General features: G+C 44.1%; 2 long non-coding RNA genes across 3 annotated transcripts in view; both read right to left on the reverse strand.

Moving 5' to 3' along the window:
- LOC135182229 (uncharacterized) overlaps positions 1–1,764 on the reverse strand; it is a 28,777-nt gene extending 27,013 nt beyond the window's left edge. For both annotated transcript variants that reach the window (XR_010305111.1, XR_010305110.1), the window contains exon 1: positions 1,715–1,764. This is a non-coding gene — a long non-coding RNA (uncharacterized LOC135182229). The remainder of the gene's footprint in view (positions 1–1,714) is intronic.
- Positions 1,765–8,778: 7,014 nt separating this feature from the next.
- LOC135182560 (uncharacterized) lies at positions 8,779–22,904 on the reverse strand. Its single transcript, XR_010305243.1, has 3 exons — positions 20,610–22,904; positions 11,809–11,903; positions 8,779–9,115 (listed from the first exon to the last, which is right to left on the reverse strand). It is a non-coding gene; the product is annotated as an uncharacterized LOC135182560 (long non-coding RNA).
- Positions 22,905–23,549: the final 645 nt, after the last annotated feature.

Here is a 23,549-nt window from a genome sequence, read left to right on the forward strand (position 1 = left end):
TTATGTTCTGCTGGTCTTTCCATTTCATTCTGCTTTATCTATCAAAAATATATTAACCAAAAGCCTGTTTCCATCAAAGTCTCAATTCCATGAACATTTAAAGATAAGCCTTATCTTATTACTGGTGCATTAGCAACAGAAATCTAAAGGGCTACTGTCAATCATTTCCTTTTCTCCATTTCTCCCCTTCCCACCCCCCCAAAAACAGCTTTTCAGAGAGCATGATTGGGACCTCACAGGGTTTTTGATAGACACAAATGCACAAAAATACCAACCAGCACAAAAATGCCACCCCTACCTCAGTGAAAGATATTATGGAAGGACCTGAGGGTTTGGTCAGGGCAAAGCACACAGCCACAGCGAAGGAAAGGGAGCAGCATCAAGCAGCACCCACTAAAACTAAACAGAGCCCAAGTGAATTTCGGCACATATGTACCCCCTTCCCCTATAGCACAGAGCCTGCTGGGAAAGGATCTCAGAGCTGCTTTCAAAAAGTTTGCTGAAGGGAAACAAGTCATTTAAGAAATCCAAGGTGACAGAGATCATCTGCACTTCTGTTTCCATTGCATCTATTTTTTATTACAACTTCTCCCTATCTATTTTTTATTACAACTTCTCCCTTGCCATCCTTAACTACCACCTTCACTTGGTCTCTCATCCTTCCTCTATCACGTGTGTCAACTTTAAATGGTTCTTATTTATTTGTAGCTATGTGTACATGTGTATATATGCATATATATGCACATTGAGGCAGCATCCAGGTATCTTGGCAAAGATCGATGCTCGATGTTTTATAAAGAAGAGATTCTAGATTACTGCAGGGAAGCAGTGATCATTTTTTACAGTGGTCTTCTGGGGCACAGCAAGCTCTGCACTGGACCTGAATCCCATGCCTCTGGGGCAATTAAAATATCCACTTTAATTCTGCAGCAATGTGTTTTCCTTCTCCTGCCTTTTCCCCCCCGCCCTTTCTCTCTCTCTAATTAGAAGTTCTAATTCTGCAATAAGTGTCACCGAGAGCCTGAGCCAAAAATAACACAGCCTATTCCAAAGGCCCTTTGAAAAGCTTTTATTTTTAAAAGCCAGAACAAGACAGATGATCCAAGAGTGATAAATCTAAGGTTTCTGAAAAGAGCTGAGGATAGCAGGAGGGCAAAGAGACAGCTTGGGATGAACAACATGCACAGCGCAGCTCCTAGTAAAAACAAACTTCTTCTCATGGACAGAACAGCCAACTATGCATGTTCAGTGTCTACCAGAGAGACTTACCAAGTCTTTCTACATGCTAAAATAGTTGCCACTGAGGCCCTACAGGCTCAAAGCCTGATCCCCTCGAACATCATCAACTAGACTTGCCATTTGCATCTTCCCAGATGCAAGAGAAAGCACAAACTTTGAAGGTCTTTGCCCTGGGGTCTGTCCCTTGAGTAACATGGGAAGGTGCATACCCTCTTGTCATGTAAACACAGCTCAGGGATGTTCTATCCTGTCCTTTCCCTAAGATAAGATGAGCACAGTAAAACCAGTAGCTCCCCAGCCACACACATTGGTTAAGTCTTATTTTCACAGAGAATCTGCTGCTCAATACAGCCAGAACAGCACCAGAGTTACTCAGGACAGCCCAGCACCGAGCACAGATGGAACCTGGAACCAGACCACAGTTACTCCAAACGATGTCTCTAAAGGTTTCAGTGCACCTTTTTCTGCAACTTACCTGTCAGTCCTCCCTTAGTTCCTGAAAACATCTGGTCTTCAAGTCAAAGATTTCACTGCAAGAGCCTCTGACAGGGAAGCTGGCAAAGAAAAGCACATCTAAGGATGATGCTACAGTACATGCTTATGGCCTTCCACATCGTTCCCATCTACACACTCCTATTATTTAGGATTTATTGTAATCTTTGCCAAAGGAACTCCAGTTTGTTCTTTTCCAGAGCTTGAGTGTTGCATAGATGGCTTCCTCTCACAGGGAATCAGCTTCCAAGCATCCCTAAAAAAGAACTGTGATGTGTTGTGAAGGTCCTCGCACATCAGCAGCTCTCTGTCAGAATAAGAGACCAACGCTAAAGCTGAACTGCCCTCAGGGGACAACCTGAGGGTTGCTGCTGCTTTTGTTTTGAGCTACAGGTATTACAGCATGATCACTCGAAGCAGAAAAGATACTGGAAGAGCAGCTAAACACCCACCTTTGCTGAAAGCAAAATTAGTTCAGACCAGGTTGCTGAGGGCTTTATCCAGTTTGGTCTTGGAAAATTCCCAAGAATAGAGATTCCAAAATTTCAAAGAGGCTGAAGGAGCTGGGGACAGCCTGGAGAAAAGGAGGCTCAGGGCTGATCTCATCACTGTCTACAACTACCTGAAGGGAGGCCATAGCCAGCTGGGGTTGGTCTCTTCTGCCAGGCAACCAGCAATAGAAGAAGGGGACACAATCTCAAGTTGTGGCAGGGCAGGTTCAGGCTGGATGTTAGGAGGAAGTTCTTGCCAGAGAGAGTGATTGGCATTGGAATGGGCTGCCCAGGGAGGTGGTGGAGTTGCCATGCTTAGAGGTGTTGAAGCAAAGCCTGGCTGAGGCACTTAGTGCCATGGTCTAGTTGACTGGACAGGGCTGGGTGCTAGGTTGGATTGGATGAGCTTGAAGGTCTCTTCCAACTTGGCTGATTCTACAATTCTATGAAATAATAGCCTGGTTGTATCTAAGTGGCTTTCTAGACTAAAACAGTCCTCTCCCTCAAGTTATTGAGTGGGAGAGACAACATTAAATGAAAATGAGTAAAATGGTTTAGCAGTTCACTGTTGGAAAGAGAAAATCATGTAACTAGTTCCCTGAACTACTGTTTGTTGCATCACATAAACGTGCCTGCAGGTAAACCTGTCTACAGCAGGAATCAAGTCACAGCCAGCAGCTCAAAGCAGAATGAAAACCAGATTATATCTTATCGATGGTGGGAAAATGGAAGAATGAAGTGTAGATCTTACAAAAATATAGCAAAGGGACACAACATTCTAACCAGGAAAACACATCAGATGTTTATGCACGCTAGGTGTTTATTTTTCAATCAAGTCCATGTGCCCAGATCATGACAGGATGTTTGAACTGTGCACATCAGGTCTCTTACCCACTGTTTATATGAATGTCATTCACTATCAGGCCTCTGCGGAAGATAAACAGATTGAAAAGAGCTGGGGGCATATCAGAGTTTTGCATTGCTTCCGCCTCGAGCTCTGCTCTTGGTGCTGCAGGAAACAAAATCTCTTGACCAGAAGAATGTCAGAAGAAAAACAGTGAAGGCAGAAAAAGAATTAGTCACAAACCAGGAGGCAGAGAACAGTGCAAACAAGAGGCATCTACCAAAATGCTTAGAGATGGGCACTCCTGAGACTATGAGATGCCTAGGGCAATTTTTCTGGAGTCTAAAGATGACCAAGTAGCTGAACATGATCTGCTTACCTGGCAGGTAACATCCAATGGGCATGCCAGAACCACTTGCTAAGGACTGCAGGACTGCCAAATGCTCGCTGACATTCGGATCATTGGACTTTTTGTCCACTTTAACATCCCTGAAGTCTCAGAAGCCATGAAACCAAACCATAGGCTTGAACCTACACATGGTGCAAGGAGAGGGCCTTAAAAGCTGAAGTTAATCACAAAGCAAAAAGAAGTGCCTGTATAACTTTGCTAATGCCCATTCCTATCACTGTCATCACCACAACCCTTCACACTGAATTGAGAAATACCTACTTAAAGATGAGACCTTAAGCATCCTCTGCTATTTCAGGCTAGCCTAAAAGCCCAGGGAGGACTCTCAAATCTTTGAGACATCTGCAGTGACATATACCAGTAAAGCACATCCACAAATCCCCTCTAGCAAGATCTTATACTGATTCATTCAACATACAACTGTGTTTAATTATTCCTTGATACAGCCCAACATCACAATTAAACTGACTTAAAACACAGGCACAAGCTTTAAGCCAGAAGTACTTTCCTGGGGGAGCCATCCCTGCCGTTTTTGCTCTGGGTTACCCTTAAGTTTCACACACTGTTATAACTGAAACACAAAGTACCAATGCATTCAGTGCTCTCTGCTCCTCTGCTGCCTTCCCCAGGTGTTTTCCCTTCCTTTTTCCTCCTCTGCTGCAATGCCAGAGTTTATTCTGTGTGTAAGGAGAGATCTAGAGATTACCATACAGGCATTGGAGTATGTCCTTTAAACAAGAAGTTAAATGTCTGTAATTTGGATGGAAATGCCCCAGTCCTGTTAGAAGTCACCAAGGCCATAGAGCCATACGGTGCAGTAATTTGGTCTGGGGCCTCAGCTGCATGCTGTGGGCTTGCCCATCCCACTAAAGTTAGCCGTAAAACTCACCTTGACTGTTCTAAGTGTAGGTTTAGGGCTACTGCTTCTGAATCCCATTCATGAGACACCACCTCTACCTTCCAAAAGTAATGGTTCAACCTGTGTACCCAACAACCAAACCAAGAGCAAGAGGATATTTGCAGTGTTCATTTCTACATTCAAGCATTGAGAGCACAAACTACTATGGTGACTGTTATCAAAAGGTCACTCACACTGACTGGAGATTAAGGTGAACAAAAGGCAGATGGTTAGGGGAACTCTCCCTTTACACACACGTTATAACTCTGCCTGGCTGAAATAACAAGTGAAAGGACAGCAGGATTATGCACAAATCCCCAACAACCCCAAAACTCTGGTGTTGCTATTGAACAGCTCACGTACCCAGGCTCCAAAAACCAGTCAGGAAAAAAAGGCAACTAATGAAACAAAAACATTTAGCAACAGAACTTGGCCTTTGGCTGTTTGAGGAACAGCAACTCCCTGGTTGTACCAAGGAGCTCTAGCGATAGACACAGCAGATGGAACAAGGGAAGCTGAGAGGATGAGGTAAAAGTGTTTTCTTTTGCATGGGAGAACTGATCAATCTACTGTGCCAGCACCTGCAAACTGAGAGTGGAAAGACCACTTCCCTTCCATTCTGAGTAGTCATGCATTTCTCTTCAAGCTATGATACCATCTAAGCCCAGTCTACTGTGTGGCACACTGTCCTTTGGCTGAAGCACTGGCTTTTAAATGACAAAGCCATCTAATTTCATGTATGTCTGCAGGAACCTGGCCCAGCCTGCCAGCACCAACTCACTCTTGCACCGCCCAGTCTGCCATGTACCAACTCACTCTTGCACCGCCCAGCCTGCCATGTACCAACTCACTCTTGCACCGCCCAGCCTGCCATGTACCAACTCACTCTTGCACCGCCCAGCCTGCCATGTACCAACTCACTCTTGCACCGCCCAGCCTGCCATGTACCAACTCACTCTTGCACCGCCCAGCCTGCCATGTACCAACTCACTCTTGCACCGCCTAGCCTGCCATGCACCAACTCACTCTTGCACCACCCAGTCTGCCAGTACCAACTCACTCTTGCACCACCCAGCCTGCCAGTACCAACTCACTCTTGCACCACCCAGCCTGCCAGTACCAACTCATTCTTGCACCACCCAGCCTGCCATGTACTCACTCTTGCAGCGCCCAGCCTGCCATGTACTCACTCTTGCACCATGAGGACAGGCACACACCCCTCTGCTTTCTGCTTTGTCAGCAGCACAGAGCATCAAGGCATTATTTGGGCAGCCACACTTATGGCCAGATAACACCACAGGACAGCACAGGTTAAAGCACCCTTGGGGTGGGCAGGAGGGTAGTAATCTGTTTCTTAAGGTACTAATCCATGAGCACAGTTCCACAATAGACTACTGTCCCCATTGTCTTTGAGACTGGTAACTTACCTATGCAATTCTTGAGGGGCTGAAACAAAGATTTTTCAGATGTGACATCCCTGGTCACTATTTGGGGCCCACAACAGCACTAGGTATTATTCCCCACGCCTAGCAGCACCCTCAGATGAGCCCAGATCCTCACTTAATGTGAGGCATTCCATTTTCCACACAGGCCCTGAAAGGCAACCTTGTGTTGCTACTCCTCCTTAGTACAACAGCTGCGAGGTTAGAGTGCCAAGTCCTGGTTTCAAGGTTTTGTTTCAGAGCCTCATCACTTCCCATCCTGAACGGGGTGGGGAGAGATAAAGGCCGTCAGTCTGTCTGCAGAACAGGCTGGCTCTGTTTGCCCCGTGCCCCAGCGAACAGAGGTTGTCAACTTTTAATGGAGCACTCAGGTTTCCACCGATGCCAGCCACAGATAGAACGGCCCAGCAGCAAATAAATTCAGCTCTCTGGGGGCTGCTCAGATTCTCCTCTTATTTGTTAGTTTACCTGCAAAATACAGTTGGGCTAATTCCTGCTTGCACGGTTGCCAAGACATGTTTCCCTCCTCCTTTGAGTTAGTGAGGGGGGCAAAGTGAGCAAGTGCAGCAAGGCTAATGGAGTAAGAGAGCATTTCCCATGGCTTAAGCAACAGCACGTTTTCTGTTGGGGATTGTTTGCTTAACATGCTGCACAGAGGTGAAGTTCTGCAGCACCTCATAATAACTAAGTCTCATTCGTTACATACAAAGGTTCAGAAGGTGTTACAGTACCTGCATGCTCAGATAGGCTTAAATCCAATGGCACCTCATGACATCAGCTGTTGAAGTTATTATATGCCTATTACAAGGCCAAGGAAGGAGAAGGAATTATCAGCAAATGTCTTCTTTGATTTTTAAATATTAACAAAACCCATTTTAATCACATCTGAAAGCATCACGTTACTGAAATGGACCAGAATACTCACCTGCAACTCAAACCCCCATTTCTTTCATGTGTGAAAATAAGCCTGGATGTCTCCTCAGACTCTGTCTAGGATTCATCCTTGTTACCAAACTACTTATCTGCAAAATTTGCTGCTTCTTAGTACCAAAAGACATACATGCTGTGTTTCAGATGTCAGCCACGTGAGAGAAAGGCTGCCCTGCTCAAACTGGATGCAGTCTGGGTTTGGATGCTTGGCACCTAAGTGTTTGATGACAGCTTTGATGCAGGGCTGTGACTACAGCACCCTTTAATGAGAAAGTCAAGGATGCTGTGCTAGTTTGAAGCTAGCTAGAATATTTTGGTGAGAAGAATTAGATTATAGGCTGTGAAAAGGAAACAATGGTGATGGCTACTTCACTCATAGGCTTGCTGAGATGTACAAGAACACAAATATAGCTAAGGGAGTCGTTCTCTGTCTCTTGGGGTTGCATGAACTTCTCTTTCTAACCTGCCTAATCCATCTGCTTCCTAACTCCCCTGGCTGACCCTCCAAACTACCTTAAACATAAGGCAAGATCTGGGGTAAGGTAGAGGGGTGGGGAGAAGGTGGAAGGGTGATTGGGAGCCCTCCTGGGCACTCTGGTTTCTGGGAGGGCTGCTGTGTTTCTGTATTACTTTTTAACTTGTATATTTCTGTATATATTGCAAATATCTGCTTGTACATTGTGCTAAGCTGTACATAGAAAGCTTCATTCAATTTTCACATCAACTGAGCCTAGTCTGGGTGATTTTCCAAAGAGTGTGTGGAGGCAGGTAACACCCAAACCATCACAGTTGTGAAGGATGAGTCTTACTGATAAAGATTCAAACACGCCTAAGAGAAATCAGGATAACCTGCATATCACCTGCACACCACATAATTTGCACCAAAACTGTCTGCATTCCTGAGCACTTGGCCCCTGAAGACATTAGAATTGATTTTTCTTTTTAAAATGGATCCTAGTGAACACCAAAACCTAAACACGTGGCTTGTGGACAACAGGCTCCACGCAAGTCCAGTCTGCAGCTAATGCCAATCAAAGCAGAGTGAAAAATGGAATGAATATAAGTGCAGATAGCTTGATTCAGGAAAAAAAAAAAACAACCTTCTGATGGGTTTCCACATGACATTGACATGAGTTAGGGGAAAATCATCTAGAGAAACTCATTAGAGGCTGAGCATGAGACTGGAGAATATCAGAGTAGTCCATTGGCTCTCCTGGGCACAAGGGCACATTGCTGGCCCACGCAGAACTTGCTGTCCACCAGGACTCCAAGGTCTTTCACCATGGAACTGCTTTCCAGTGGGGCAGCCCCAACCTGTCCTGGTGCCTGTTCTTATTCCTCCCCAGATGCAGCACCCTGCACTTGTCCTTACTGACACAAGTATAGCAGATTTAGAAGTGATCTTGCTAATGGATGGGGCAAAAGAAGGTTTGCTTTCTTAATACCTTCACACTGATCCAAAATGGGACACAGTCAATCCAAGACTCAGAGAAGTTTTAAAACAATTCCTTCTCTTTTCAACACTGTTGCTAAGTGTAAATGACAAAGCAAGCCACAGGATTCCAAGAAAAAAAAAAAACAGAGATGTCAGAAGCAGACTGGAAGCTCATTAGATGCTACTTTCCACCTGATCTGGTGCAGTCTGAGAATAAAACATCACTATTGTCTCCAGATGATGCTGTGTAAGATGGTGTTATGAGTGCCTCCTCTTAACATCAAAGTGCTACAAGCTGGAGAGATGCAGCACTGCTGCACTGTAACTTATGCTGCCGCTGACCATCCATCCAAGCAAGACTGCACACTTGTGGTCAAGCAAAGAGATTCTCCTACCTCACAGAGTGCACAGTCACTTACCTGGACTCAATGTTTTGGACTCAGAGTGACAGAAACTCCTGCACTACAAGCACAAACAGCAAGATGAGCCACAGAGAGAAACAGCTCATTTGCAAGCCAGAAGCCACAGGCTGTTTACACCAGAGCATCCCAGCCATAAATGTTTAATTAAATCAGCCTTTTTTTTCAAATCTTCATGTATTTTCCACATCACTGACATTTTTCAACTTGTTGCAAAGCCTCTCTTGATACTCCTTGTTTAAGGCACTGGAATTCTGGAACGAAGCTACTGCAACAGGCAGAAGCCAGGAGTACCTGAGTGCAGAGTGGTAATGCTGAGTTTGATCAAGATTCATGAGACCTGTGAAAGTCCTTCCAGAAGAAAATCATTCCACAGTGCTTTCTGACAGTGCCACCTTGAAGTCCAGGTGAATAATGAAGATTTCAGTCTTGCTAACTTAAAGCAGAAGTGGTTTGTAACAATCAGGTGAAGAACTCAAGAACTTGTTTTGATGCCCAAGCCAGTTTTGGGACCGACTGCTTAGCAAAAAAGGGGAGAAGATGAAAAACATTTAGTAATTGTCAACTGTTGATTCATGCTGCCCTACCTCTGCATGGCAACCTCCTCTCCCACCCAAAAATAAACCCAAAACCAAAAAAAAAACAACCAACAGTCCAGTTCTGGGCTCCTCAATTCAAGAGAGATGTTGAGATAGTAGAAAGTGTCCAGAGAAGGGTGATGATACTGGTGACAGGCCTGGAACACAGCCCTGTGAGGAGAGTCTGAGGGAGCTGGGGGTGTTTAGCCTGAAGAAGAGGAGGCCCAGGGCTGACCTCATTGCTGTCTGCAACTACCTGAAGGGAGGTTGTAGCCAGGTGGGGGTTGGTCTCTTCTGCCACGCAACCAGCAACAGAACAAGGGGACACAGTCTCAAGTTATGCCATGGGAGGGCTAGGCTGGATGTTAGGAGGAAGTTCTTCCCAGACAGAGTGATTGGCATTGGAATGGGCTGCCCAGGGAGGTGGTGGAGTCACTGTCCCTGGAGGTGTTGAAGCAAAGCCTGGATGAGGCAACTAGTGCCATGGTCTAGTTGACTGGATAGGGCTGGGTGAGACTGGGACTGAGTGATCTTGGAGGTGTCTTCCAACCTGGTTGATTCTATGATAACAACCCCAAAACAAACAAACACAAAAATAACAACAACCACCACCACCCACTCAACCAAAACTACCAACCAAACAAAACCAACCCAGGAACCTGTTTTGAATTACAATAAGACTCTTCTTGACCCTGTTTTTGTCTGTCTGTTTTTAAAGCAGGCCACTTCTCTCATTTGGCATAAAACCAGCTAAGTCCACTATGTGGACAATCAGCAGAAGACAACTCTTAGAACACTTCACTGCATCATCATCAGTGTTATGAACTGATTCACACACTAACAGAAATACATCTTACCAGTGAGATCACTTCCTTTAAAACAGAATCCTGCTGGAAATTACAGACCAGTGAGATCTTTCTTCAATGCCAGGTAAAACCACTAGGAAACAATCAAAACCAGGCTAATCACCTGAGAAACTCAATTCATGAAGCATCAGAATAGCAAAGGAAAATTTGAGTATTCTCCATTGTACTGGAGATAACCACACACATTCAAAAACCATTGGCTTAGCTGTTGAAAACAAAACCAAAACAAAGATAAAAGGCAAAACAAAAAACAAAACCAAGAAAAAAAAAAGACCAAGGAAAAAACCCACAAAACTAAAACCAAGAAAAAACAACAACAAACAAAACAAAACCAAGGGAAAAAAAAAAGCAAAACCAAGGAAAAAAAAAAGCAAAACCAAGGGAAAAAAAAAAAAGCAAAACCAAGGAAAAAAACAAACCCCAGAAAACAAAGCCAAAACTAAAGGGAAAAAAAAAACCCAACAAAACCAAGGAAAAAAAAAAGCAAAACCATGAAAAAAAATACCAACGGAAAAAAACAAAACCAAGGGAAGAAAACTACCAAAACCAAGGGAAGAAAACTACCAAAACCAAGGGAAGAAAACTACCAAAACCAAGGGAAGAAAACTACCAAAACCAAGGGAAGAAAACTACCAAAACCAAGGGAAGAAAACTACCAAAACCAAGGGAAGAAAACTACCAAAACCAAGGGAAGAAAACTACCAAAACCAAGGGAAGAAAACTACCAAAACCAAGGGAAGAAAACTACCAAAACCAAGGGAAGAAAACTACCAAAACCAAGGGAAGAAAACTACCAAAACCAAGGGAAGAAAACTACCAAAACCAAGGGAAGAAAACTACCAAAACCAAGGAAAAAAAACCCAAAACCTAAGGAAAAAAAACCAAAAACAAGACCAAGAAAAAAAACCAAAATAAGGCAAAACAAAGCAGACAGAAATAAAACCAACAACAACAAAAGAAAAGGACAAAAGTAAAATAAGAGTCTGGCTTTAGCCAAATGAAAGATTCAAAGAGTGCTAAAAATTCCACACTAACCTCAGCGTTGCTTAACTTTAATGACCTTTCAGAAAGGGAAGAACTCTTAACTGGGCAAGATGGGCAAATACAGCCCAAAGTTAATTTAGTTGGCAGGAAGAGGAAGGAGGAAGAACTGAAGTAGCACCAAAGCTAGGCTGAAATTGAGTATTGACAAGTGCAAGATAACCACAAAGAACACGTAAATTGAACTACACTGATACATTAACAGAAGCATCCAAGATAAAAGATTTGGGCATCACTGTGAACAGCTCAATAGAACAGGGACCCTGCACAGCAGGACTCTGGGGGATTGATGTTTAAGAAAAGGGACAGATTACTGAAATTATTAAAATGCCACTGATCAATCTTCATTTTGAAGAGCATATCGATTTAATAAAGCCATTAGAAGCATGGGCAGTTTTCTATACCAACAGAGGCTACAGAGATTTGCACATCCAAAGACAGATGACATCTGATAAAAGCAAATTAACTCACAGCAAAAAAAAAAAGGGGGGGGGGAAATCATGACTTCTGCTCCAGCAGAATGTGAAATCAACTGAAAACAGCAAATTAAAACTGCAGTTTCATAATTAGCTTGCGGGTTGGAGTGCTGTGAGATATCCTGGAAAATGCACTTCAGCAATTTTTTAAGTGGTTGGGTATTTGTCTGGGTAACAGGAAAACCCACACTTACACTAGACAGAACAAAATCACAAACCTTCAGGCTCAGAGGACACAAGATACTCACCAAGTGTGAAGAATCTGGGGAAACAGTTCCCTTGTAAGTAGCTTACTCCATAATTAGCCATGGCAGAAGTTTTTCTACTTTCCGAGAGTGTGACACTGGAAACATTAAATGCCAATGGTTTAGAATCTATCCCTATCTTCTCACAAATCTGTTTAAAGCAGCAGGGAAGAAAAATGAGGTAAAGGAGCCTGAGCAACTCAAAATACATCAGCCCACAAGGCTCCCTCACACCCAGCAGCACGCTGTGTGTCGTGTGTCACAGACAGCTGACATCAGCAGATTAATGATGGTCAAGACTCCTCAGGCAGCTCTCTTCCACATTACTAAACAGGATCCAAAAGTGGAGCTGTGGAAGTGCCAGCATAATTAACTGATCTCCAAAGAAAGGGACAGGGAATCCCCCCTGCACTGATCACATCACAAGTGGAGTAAGCAGACAGAGGGGCAAGGCTGATCCAACACCAACCCTGGTTCACCATGATCAACAGTCCAACAATTCACCTATTTGTATTCCAGTTTTGAGACTTAGACTTTTCACCTTATGTGTAATCAGTCAATCTGTGACTTTCCTCTAAACTCAGATCCCTTGGAAGAGATAAGGTCTGATCAGGGAGATAATGGAGCCCCTATTACAAGAAGGATATGTGCTGGAAGGTGTCCAGAGCAGGGCCACGAGGATGATCAGAGGGCTGGAGCACCTCTGCTATGAGAAGAGACCGAGGGAGTTGGGGCTGTTCAGTCTGGAGAGGAGAAGTCTCTGGGGTGATCTTATTGTGGCCTTTCAGTATCTTAAGGGGGCCTAGGAGAAAGCTGGGGAGGGGCTTTTTAGGATGTCAGGTAGTGATAGGACTAGAGGAAATGGAACAAAGTTTGAAATGGGTAGATTCAGACTGGATGTTAGGAAGAAGTTCTTCACAATGAGGGTGGCGAGACCCTGGAATGGGTTGCCCAGGGAGGAGGTGGAAGCCCCATCTGCAGAGGTGTTTAAGGCCAGGCTGGATGAAACTCCGGACAGCCTAATATAGCCTGAAGTGTCCCTGTCCATGGCAGAGAGATTGGACCTAGATGATCCTTCTGGTCCCTTCCAACCTTGACTGATTCTATGATTCTACTTTGAAGAATGTTTTCTGAACATGTGACTTGAGAAGCAAAATATACCTGCAGGCAGAAGGGTGCAAGCTAATCCCTGTTATGCTACAGCCCTACAGAGACAGATGATCCTTCTGCAATTCCAAACTGCCAGTCAAAGCTTTAACATCTTAATACACAGCATGCTCTAATTAAAATTTCTAATTAAGGGGGGGAAAAAAACAACAAACCACTAACCAGCAAAACTAATGCTGCAAATTAGCAAGTCTTATGTAGAAACTGAAGGTGGTCTTGGTTGCTCTTTCATAGATGACATTAATGTTAGTATTTTAACCAAATAATTCTGGACAAAGTCACTAGGAGTTCATTTGTCCCTGTGGTGGGAGACAGGTAACACTTTCTAGACAAGCTTCCTTTGTTAAGGTGTGTGGCAAGGAACAGACATCTTACAATCTGCCTTTGGAAGACAGACCACACCAAAAAGGACCAAAGAACAAACAGACATTTTCTTAGCACTGTCTCAGTGGCAGATGAAGTCAGCTCAGACTTTCTCTTATTTTTTCTCCCAGGAAAGAAGGGAAATATTCTCGAGCCTGGACTAATTACCTACCAAGGGCAGCTTCAGAAGTGGCCTTCCCCTGGTAGACAAATGAAATGTGGAAAGACAAGGAGCAGGAGTTATCATCTGAAGATTTAGCTGCACCCATGTGGAGCTCCCACATGCGACAGTGAATAACTCAACAAACTAATTCATCCAATTCTGTAATCTAGAGACAGATTTACTGGAACATATCAGTGAGAGTAAATTGTACATGTGCACTAAGAAGAATGTGGCCAGCAGGTCGAGGGAGGGTCTCCTCCCCTTTCACTCTGACCTAGTGAGGCCACAACTGGAATATTATGTCCAGTTCTAGGTTTCCTAGTTCAAGAGGGACAGGAACTACTGAAGAGAGTCCAACAGAGGGCTAGGAGGATGATCAGAGGCCTGAAGCAGCTCTTTTACAAGAGTCTAAGAGAGCTGAGGCTCTTCAGCCTGGAAAACAGAAGACTGAGAAGGGATCTTATTAATGCACATGAACATCCCAAGGGTGGAGCTCATGAGGATGGGGCTGGGCTCTTCTCAGTGATGACCAGTGAGAGAATGAGGGGCAGCAGGTACAAATAAGAACACAGGAGGTTTCACTTGAACTAAAGGCGAAACTTCTTTACCTTGAGGTAGACAGAGCACTGGAATAGGCTGCCCAGAGAGCAGTCTCCTCTCTGGAGGGTTTGGACACGTTCCTGTGCAACCTGATCTAGGTGTACTTGCGTTAGCAGGGGAGTTGGACCAGATGACCTCCAGAGGTCCCTTCCAACACCTATCACACTATGATTCTATGAAATACTTTAAAAATATGTTCTATACCAAGGGCACAAAACCTGTCAGATGCTGTCAAGCACCGGAATTGATAAATCAAAATGTTTGGCAGAGAGCTTCTCTCAACAGCAATCTTGCAACAACTCCAACTTCAAAGTAAATTGTACTGTTAAAAAACTGTGATGCTTAAACGTTTATATACCTGTTACAACAAGACGGTTAAATAGCTAAATAAATTTAGGCTCAGTTCTTGTTAAAACACTACTCCTAGGTCCCTACAAATACATTTAAGCCTAAACCCATACTTCTTGTCCAGCTGTGTGTTCCTAACAGCTCTATTTTCATTCCAAACTGGCAAACCTCTTTGCTTTTCCACTCTCCTAAACCCAGGTATCTCACTGAAACTGCCCAGTCATGCCATGCTTTGCCAGATGGCAAATGAGATTTACACCTCAACTTGGAACTGGATGGAGACCAAATTGTCCACTTAGTGGGGCTGTAAGCACAGATCAATCTTCAGAGCTAAAACCAAAACAAAAACCCCATGCTGAGGTATAATGTGGTTTGAATTTCTCTCCAAACAAACTGCTGCTCTCGCCAGAGCTCAATTACACTTGAAAAAGGGCAGCATGGCATATCATCCCTTTCCCCTTCTACATGCACTAACAATTGAAACCTACCTTAGGTCTTTGAAAAAGAAACTAGGAAGACACACATGAGAAAACACATCTCATGCTCTATCACATTCAAGCTTTGCAACTTTTTGCCCTCATGCCAAAACTGTTTGTGCCATTCTACCTTCCCCTTCAGCTACAACAGGGGACAGGAAATCAGCTGACAGACTGACAACTCTCAACCGTCTTGTATGTTAAGATGCAAACTGTAGAGGGGAAAAAAAGAGATTCCTAATAAGATTTCTTCAGTAGTCAAACATTTTGTATGTTTTTCCAAAGGTATAACCTTTCTCAGGAAGCACCTGAGGATGAGACTTAAGAAACACAGTGTTAGATGCACACTGAGCAACACTCAAATGAACTTCATTATTGCCTCACACTTAACACTAGGTCACATAAAGACATCCTCTATGCAAAAATAACCAGGTATGAAACAAACAAGAAAGCATTTAAAGAAAATAAACCCACATTTGCCCACCCTCCTGCACTGGAGTACCCAGCTGCATCCTGCTTCTGGTGCATGTGCACTCCCTATGCAAAAATCACTTGTAGAGCTAAGTGTCCTGAGCCATGTGTATGTTACAGGTCACTCAATCACCCTCTTCTATCCTTACTCAACCTTTCGGTCTAAGAGTTTAAACGCACAGACAGGACCAACACTCAGATTCTTTCACTGCAGAGACAGTAGAAGTCTAGTTGATTGGATAGGGCTGGGTGATAGGTTGGACTGGATGATCTTGGAGGTCTCTTCCAACCTGGTTGATTCTATGATTCTATTAAGTCATTCTACAAGGTAAAAAATTCTGGAAGAATCAGACAGAGCCAAATAAGTAACAGAGGTGAACAGGCTTCAAAACAGCTAAGTGCAAAATAATGCATGTAGGCATAAATGACACGATGCAAAGATTGGAACTGGCAGTTACAACTCAGGAAAGAGACTCTGAAATATTTACTTGGTTCTCTACAACCACTGGCTCAGTGTGTGGTGACCAAGAAGTCAGTCACTGGAAAGGATATTGTTGTCAAGAAAAAAATCTTGTATGTCTCAATAATAAAACCAGATAGTTCTGCAATAAGAAGAAAGGATGGGAAGATGCAGAATACATGGAAGGTTACTAAAGCATCTAAGAGGCCTAATTTTATAGGGGGGGAAAGTAATTTTAGTTATTTCTGACTCCTGAACAGTAATCAACATTTCTTTCTTCCAAATATTATCTACCCCTTTCTAACAGTATGATCCACATTCTGTAGAAAAGGAATCACATACACATTAATGCAGGTAATCTTTCAATAACCCAACAGTATCCAGAAGAGCTTCTGAAAGTCCTTGATCTTTCCAGGTAATAAAAGAGTATTCTCACAAAGGGTGCAGAATTCAACTCAGCTTTGGTCAAAGTGAAGCTTAAGACAGAAAACTGCACAATGAACTGTTTATTTCAGCAAGAAAAAAAAAGACATTTAGGCAGAACCACTCTGTGGAGTCTAAGCTTCAGCTTGTCCTTATGCAATGCTGTTTTGGAAATGAATGCACCAAGAGGACACTGGATGTTAGGAACAGGTTTTTATCGTGATAGTAGAACACTGGAGTGGGTTGCCTGAGGAGGTGGTTGGTGCCCCATTCCTGGAGATACTCAAAGTGAGGCTCGACAGAGCTCTGGGCATCTGAGCCCCTTGAGGATGCCTCTGCTTACTGCAGAGGGGGTTGAACTAGATGACCTTCAGAGGTCCCTTCCAACCCAGGCCATTCTGTGATTCTATGACATGGATTATTCCTAAAATTAGAGTGAAGATACAGGGACTAAAATGTCATCTATCACAGAGAATAAGTGGGCTAGTTTGAAGCTAGCTAGAATGTTTTGGTGAGATGAACTAGATCATAGGCTGTGAAAGGAAAACAATGGTGATGTCTGCTCCCCTCAGAGTCTTGCTGAAGAAGAAATGAAAACATTAGATAACACTCTTGCCATTTTTGTCTCACTTCTGGCTGGGTTGCTGACTGAGCAACATCCCTCTAACACACCTTCCACTAACCTTTGCTTCTTAACCTCTTGGCTGAACCTCTATTCTTCCTTAGGACCAGGGGGAAGGTGAAGGGGTGGTTGAGAGCCCCTCCTGGGGACTCAGGTTTCTGGGAGGGGAGTTGTGTTTCTGTATTACCTTTTACCTTGTATATCTCTGTCTATAACTGTATATACCTGCTTGTATATTGTGCTAGCTGTAAATAAATAGCTTCATTTATATTCCCAGAGCCAGCTGAGTCTAGTCTGGGTAATTTCTAAAGTGTGGGGGGGGCAGGGAACACCCAAACCATCACAGTAAGTATGAAAGAACTGGTTCCTGCAGGTCCAAACGGGGGCCATAGACAATCTAATAAAAGCAATTTTGTAGTCCAAGAAGGATGGAGTCTCTCTGACTGACACGAACAAGGCCCTTGAGAAATCTGTCAATGATCAACCAAAACACAAAAGGATGGTATGACTTCCAGCCAAAGGATAAGAAACTGATCTAAACAGAACCTTTTAGAGCTAATGAACAGCTTAGATTTCTCAATGGATGATGAGCAATCAGATCATTCTAGTCAAAACACCAAGACAATGGTGCTAGCAGGCACCTAAGTCACTATCGCATTGTTCCTGACCTAGAGCTCAAACTACCTTTTGGTTAAGAAACCCAAGCTAGAACAGGCAGGACTGGCAAGGATGGAGAGGTCAAAGAGACAGTGGTGTTTTTAAGGACAAGCCTTGTAGGGTAGAGCAGGACTAAGACTTAGTAAAAATCTTGCAGGGTTTTTCCTGTTTGATGAGCTCCTCTCAATACTGCCCCTGAGCATGAGCTCCAACAAGAAAAGAATGAGATGGGATTCCCTCTCCTGACATTCATCAGGAACAGTATACAAATGTAGATGAGAAACATGTAGCTCTGAGACAAAGAGGTTCCTTAGAGCATTCACCTTTGACAAGCAGCAATCATCTGCTAGGGAGGCTGTGTTGAGGGGTGCAGAAAAGAAGACAGGAGTCTTGCAGACTGATTGCACCATCTTGGAAAAGCACCCCCGTCAGACAAGGGGAAATAAAGGATTGTAATACTGAGGAATGGAAAACCAATTCTGTCCCGAGTTCTAAATCCACTAACAACTGGAACCAAGCCCAGCACTGCATGCACAGCAGCATTTCCAGGAAAGACTCCGTATCGTGGCACTAGCAACAGGAAATCAGCACACCCACAGTACTCTTTCTCCTCTTACACAGAATCAACCAGGTTGGAAGAGACCTCCAAGATCATCCAGTCCAACCTAGCACCCAGCCCTATCCAGTCAACTAAGCCACGGCATTAAGTGCCTCCTCCAGTCAAATGATGTTTTTAATCTACTTTTTTGCACAGAAGAGTAGGAGTATTTGTGATGGATCCTAGAAGAGGACTCCCCTTTCTCCAACGCCTTGTTTAAACCCTCCAAATCCTTCTGGATGCCCATCGTTCAGGCAGACTGGCCTCACCACAGCCTGGTCACACAGTTGCTCTCATTCTCCCAGGCTTGGCATGTTAGCTCCCTGTGCTAAGTCTCTATCTTAAAAGACATGGACTCCATTTGTAGCCTCAGGAAATTTGATTAAAACTCCTATGTTTGTAAAGAAGGAGCCTCCCAGCTCACTGTATTAAGCTAAAAGGAAAACACAAAGGCTTTGAAACTGCTATTGAAGTTATCATTTCTCTGCTGCCTTCCATCCTTCGTTTCACAAGATCCCCCAGCTCTTTACAGATGCAAATACAGAGATGCTCTCCCAGCAGCACGGTGTGAACCGTCCAGAGATGGAACATGGCTGCACTAGGACATTAACTGCATCACTTCAACTCCTCATGCTGGGTGCTCACTTTTGCTCTGCCACCCTGTGGCTGTTCATCTGCAGAGCTTCAGCAAGCAAGGAAGGTGCCTACTGCCCAGAAAGAGACGTCCCAAGTCTGTGCCAAGAACTCCACAAGTGCGGATAGCTCATTTTTCCACAGTCAGGCACTTGCAACCAATTAACACAAGTGGTAGGATTCGAGGAAAAGAGTTCTCTTCAACTGAGCCAGAAACATACCCAGAAAGGATACCAGGGTTTGGTCAACAGATCAGACTTACTGGCTCTGCTCCAGTCATTTAACACCCCACAGTCTTTAAGAGAAACTGTTCTTTGAGAGAAGAGATGCTAACTTGATTCAAAGTCTTCACTGTGAATGCCCACACAGACCCCATTTCTAGGTGGGGAAGTTTAGTTTTGATTCCAAGCAAAGGATGCCACCTACTGAATCCCTGCAACCACAGTTGCACGCTTTGACCCTCGCAGCTCAAGACCTCTGGCAGGGATCAAGAACCAGAAGACTGCAGTCTCAAAATAAATTCCAAGGAAAAGCAGCAAACAGGCTTGTAAAAACAAAGCTCCTCTCACTGCTGCTCTCCCCACGAGCCAGAGATGTGTTACTCACCGAACATCTGCGCAGCCACAATCATTTCTAGTTTTGCAATGCTGACAGCCTTAGCAGCCTCCTTACATCTTTATTCCAGTCTGGATTCATTATAACACAGCCTGACACTGCAGGCTATCACAGCACACTTGGCAAGGGTTAACCCCTGCTCCCAGTCACCGTCCTGAACTGGGCAGCTTAACGACAGAGAGTCACTAGATCACAATATGACCCTCTTCAGATTTTTTTAATGCCATTTTTACAAATTACAGCATAATGCACTGATTAGGAGGATGAAAGGCAAGTCTCCACGTCTGTCTGGAAACCAAATAAAAGAATGTTTGAACATCTGTTCATCCTACAAATGTCTTTAAAAGCTTTGATTTTCCCATAATCATTTTGTTCCACCATTTCACCCTCTTTCGAATGTGTATCCAACAGCCTCAGGACAGGAGCCAGAGATCTGCAGTAATAGCACATTATAATCAAAGTTCTTGGGCACACTTCAGTTCTCCTTTTGGAATTAAAAACAGGGAAAAACAGGGAAAACCAAAACCATCTTCGACAGATACTCCTCCAGCTGTCTGTCCTACACAAAACTCTGCTAGGGGAGCAAAATGAAAGGACAGGGCTTTGCAACAGAGGCTTCACCCACTATTATCAAGCACAGGGACAAGGTACAGTGGCAGGTGAAAGAACTTACCTGAGGTATGGTATGCACGCATGCCTCAGTACAGCCTGCTCCTGCTAGGTCAGTAGCAGCTGTCCATGAGGCTGCCCAGGCCCTAGCCTAGGTACCTGAACACATCATACACAGGAGCTGGTGTAAGAGCCTTTTCCACCATGCTGGGCTCCCAATACCTGCCATAGGAGCTCTGTCATCACCAAGACTGACACCTACTTTTCCAAAGACAAGAGCAGGGTCAGAACAAGAAGTCATGAGCAAAGCTCAAAGATAGGGGCACTGAAGAGGAGGTTATGTCTTGGTTTGAGGTGATGGAATAAAGATGCTGAGTTAGTGTGCTGTTCTGGAAATGAAACCTAAGATGAAGCAAGATTAAAAACCAGTATATTAGAGGACATTGGATGAGAAAAGGGTAGAGGTCCAACTCCAAAGGTGTTGCTGCACTCTCCCTTGGAGTTTAGTTTTGCTTTGTTTGGGTTTTTAATGTGTTGTTGTTGTTTATTTATTTTTTCTAATGAGGAGGAGGTTTTGTACCAATAATTCTTATACTTACCCAAGATGGCAACAACAGGATTCCTTCTATGTCATCTATTTCTTTAACTTCCATCAGTACATTATCTTAAGCTGAGGTAAGAGTGCAGGGTACAAAACAGGATTTGATAAAGGCTTAAAAGAAAGATAATAAATATTCCTTCCAAAGACCACCTTTGGGAGTGCCTGGGAAGAGGAGAGAAATGGGGAAGGAGAGGTGACAAGGCTGTGAAATGCCTTTATTTTTTTCATTATAGAAGGACACATTTTCTAGCAAGGCTGGCAGCACAAGTCACATTAAGCCATAGCTGAAGTTCCCTGTCTAATTCCTCTGGGATCACACTGAAAGCATACCCCATAATCTTAAGGGATGTGCTAAAGCTTTGCTGGGACTCACTCAGCAGAAACTATTTGGGATTATTTCACAAAGTACTAATTCTGTTCTGCTTTAAAGGGGCACCATCAACCTAGTTTAGACACCAGACCTTCCCAGTCTCACAAATGCCCAGCTGCAAATATCCTCTCACTACTGGTATTTTTGCCACTTGGATCCACTTTGGTTACCTGAAAAGACTTTAAAAACCATCAGAGGATCACGCTGGCATAATGGACCCATGCCTATCAATGGGGACTTGATTAATAACACTTGGAGTATTATTAATAATAATATGGCTTGTACAAATGAGTGCAGGAATCTGTTACAGTTATTGACTTCCACACACAACTAACACACTTACATTACAGATGTGGTCATCTCCTATGGCTGGTTTTAGTGAATGGGTCACAAGCAGAAGTGCTCTGGCTGTTAGAAAGGCAGGAACTAACATCTTCCACGCTGCCAAGCCTGAGTCCAATTTCTCTTCCAGACTGCAGCTTTTGTACCCATGGAATTATTATTAGTTTTTGTGTTAAGGTATCCTCTGCTTTGTAAATAACAAAGAAGAGACATCACCAGTGCTTGACTTTTTATGAGCCTAGGACATAAAATAGAGAGCAAGAACTAAAGCAGCCAGGAAATCACTATTAAACAACTAATGGTTTCTAAAGCATCTCAGAGATACTCATTTTACAAGGCTCAGAGGCTGCAACCTGCTATCATTATTATGACTATTTCCAGAGGGAACTCTTTGACACATAAAAGACATTTTGGTTACAAAGAAAATAAACCATTCTGGAGCATGGTTAAACAGGGAACTGCTAGGCAAACAAGTGGAAGAAGAAAGGCTACAGAGGATGGAAAGGGGGCTGGCCACCTGGCAGGAATATAAGACTTGTCAGATTATATAGGGAGGCAACCAGGAAAGCTAAATCCTCCTTGGAATCACAGAGAGGTCAAAGACAAAAAAAAAAAAAAAGACTTTAAATACATTACAGAGAAAACTAACACTAGAGGCAAGTAGGCCCACTGCTGAATGAGGTGGGTGCTCTGGTGACAGAGGACAAAAGGGAGGCAGAGCTACTGAATGCCACCTTTGATCTCTGCCCTTACTGCTGGAGACTGTCCTCGGGAGCCCCAAACTGCTGAGGCCTCACCTCAGAGCAATTCAGGATAAATATTGAGCTTGCCTTGGTTGATGAGGGCTGGGCTAGGGATCAATGTGGACATCCATAAAGCCATGGGTCCTGATGGGATGCACATACAGGTGCTGAGGGAGCTGGTGGAAATCATTGCTAGGCCACTTTCCATTGTCTTTAGTAAGTTGTGGGGAACAGGAGAGCTGTCTGAGGACTGGAAGAAATCAAATGTCCCTCCAGTCTTCAAAAGGGGCAAGAAGGACCCAGGTGACTATGGACTGGCAAAACTCACCTCCATCCCTGGAAAGGTGAAGAAGCAACTTATCCACAGCATTGTCTCTAAGCATATCAAGGATAAGGTTATTGGACACAGTCAAGATGGTTTAACCAAGGAGATGTCATGCTTAAGAAACCTGATAGCCCTTTATGAGGACATAACTCCATGGATACATGATGGTAGGACACTGGATGTGGGTTTGTGTTGAATTCAGTAAAGCATTTGACAGAGGTTTCCATGGCATCCTCACAGCTCAAGTGAGGCAGTGTGGTCTGGATGATCTGGTAGTGAGGTGGATTGTGAACTGGTTGAAGGAAAGGAGTCAGAGAGCTGCAGTGAATGGAAGAGTTCAGTTAGACATCTGTAGCTGGTGGAGTCCCTCAGGGGTCAGTACTGGAAGCAGTACTATTCAGTACATTCATCAGTGACCTACATGAGAGCACAGAGGGCACTGTCAGCAAGTTTGCTGATGACACCAAACTGGGAGGAGTGGCTGACTCACCTGAAGGCTGCGCTGCTGTTCACTGAGACCTGAACAGGCTGGAGAGTTGGGCAGGGAGAAATTTAATGAAATACAAGTGTAGAGTCTTGCATCTAGGAAAGAACAGCCCCAAGGACCAGTACAGGCTGGGGACTCACCTGCTGGAGAGCACCATAGGAGAAAGGGACTTGGAGATCATTGTGGACAGAAGGATGATCATGAGTCAGCAATGTGCCTTTGTGGCCAAGGCCAATGAAATCCTGGACTGTATTAGAAGGTCAGTAGGTTGAGAGAGGGTTTTCTTCCCCACTGCTTTGCCTTGGTGAGGCCACATCTGGAATATTGTGCCCAGTTCCAGGCCCCTGAGTTAAAGGAGGACTTCAGGGTACTGCCTGAAAGAGTGCAGAGCCACAAAGATGCTGAAGGGAGCAGAACATCTCCCTTCTGAGGAAGGTCTGAGGGAGCTGGGTCTCCTTCAGCTTGGAGAAGAGGAGACTGAGAGGTGACCTCCTTCATCTTTACAAACATATGAGGGACAAGTGTCAGGAGAACAGAGCCAGGCTCTTCTCAGTGCTGTCCAATGATAGTACAAGGGGAAATCATGGAATCAGTCAGGGTTGGAAGGGACCTCAAGGGTCATCTAATTCCAACCCCCCCTGCCACGCCCAGGGACAACCTACCCTAGAGCA

The sequence above is a fragment of the Pogoniulus pusillus genome, chromosome 16 (assembly GCF_015220805.1).
Source record: "Pogoniulus pusillus isolate bPogPus1 chromosome 16, bPogPus1.pri, whole genome shotgun sequence".
Taxonomy (NCBI): domain Eukaryota; kingdom Metazoa; phylum Chordata; class Aves; order Piciformes; family Lybiidae; genus Pogoniulus; species Pogoniulus pusillus.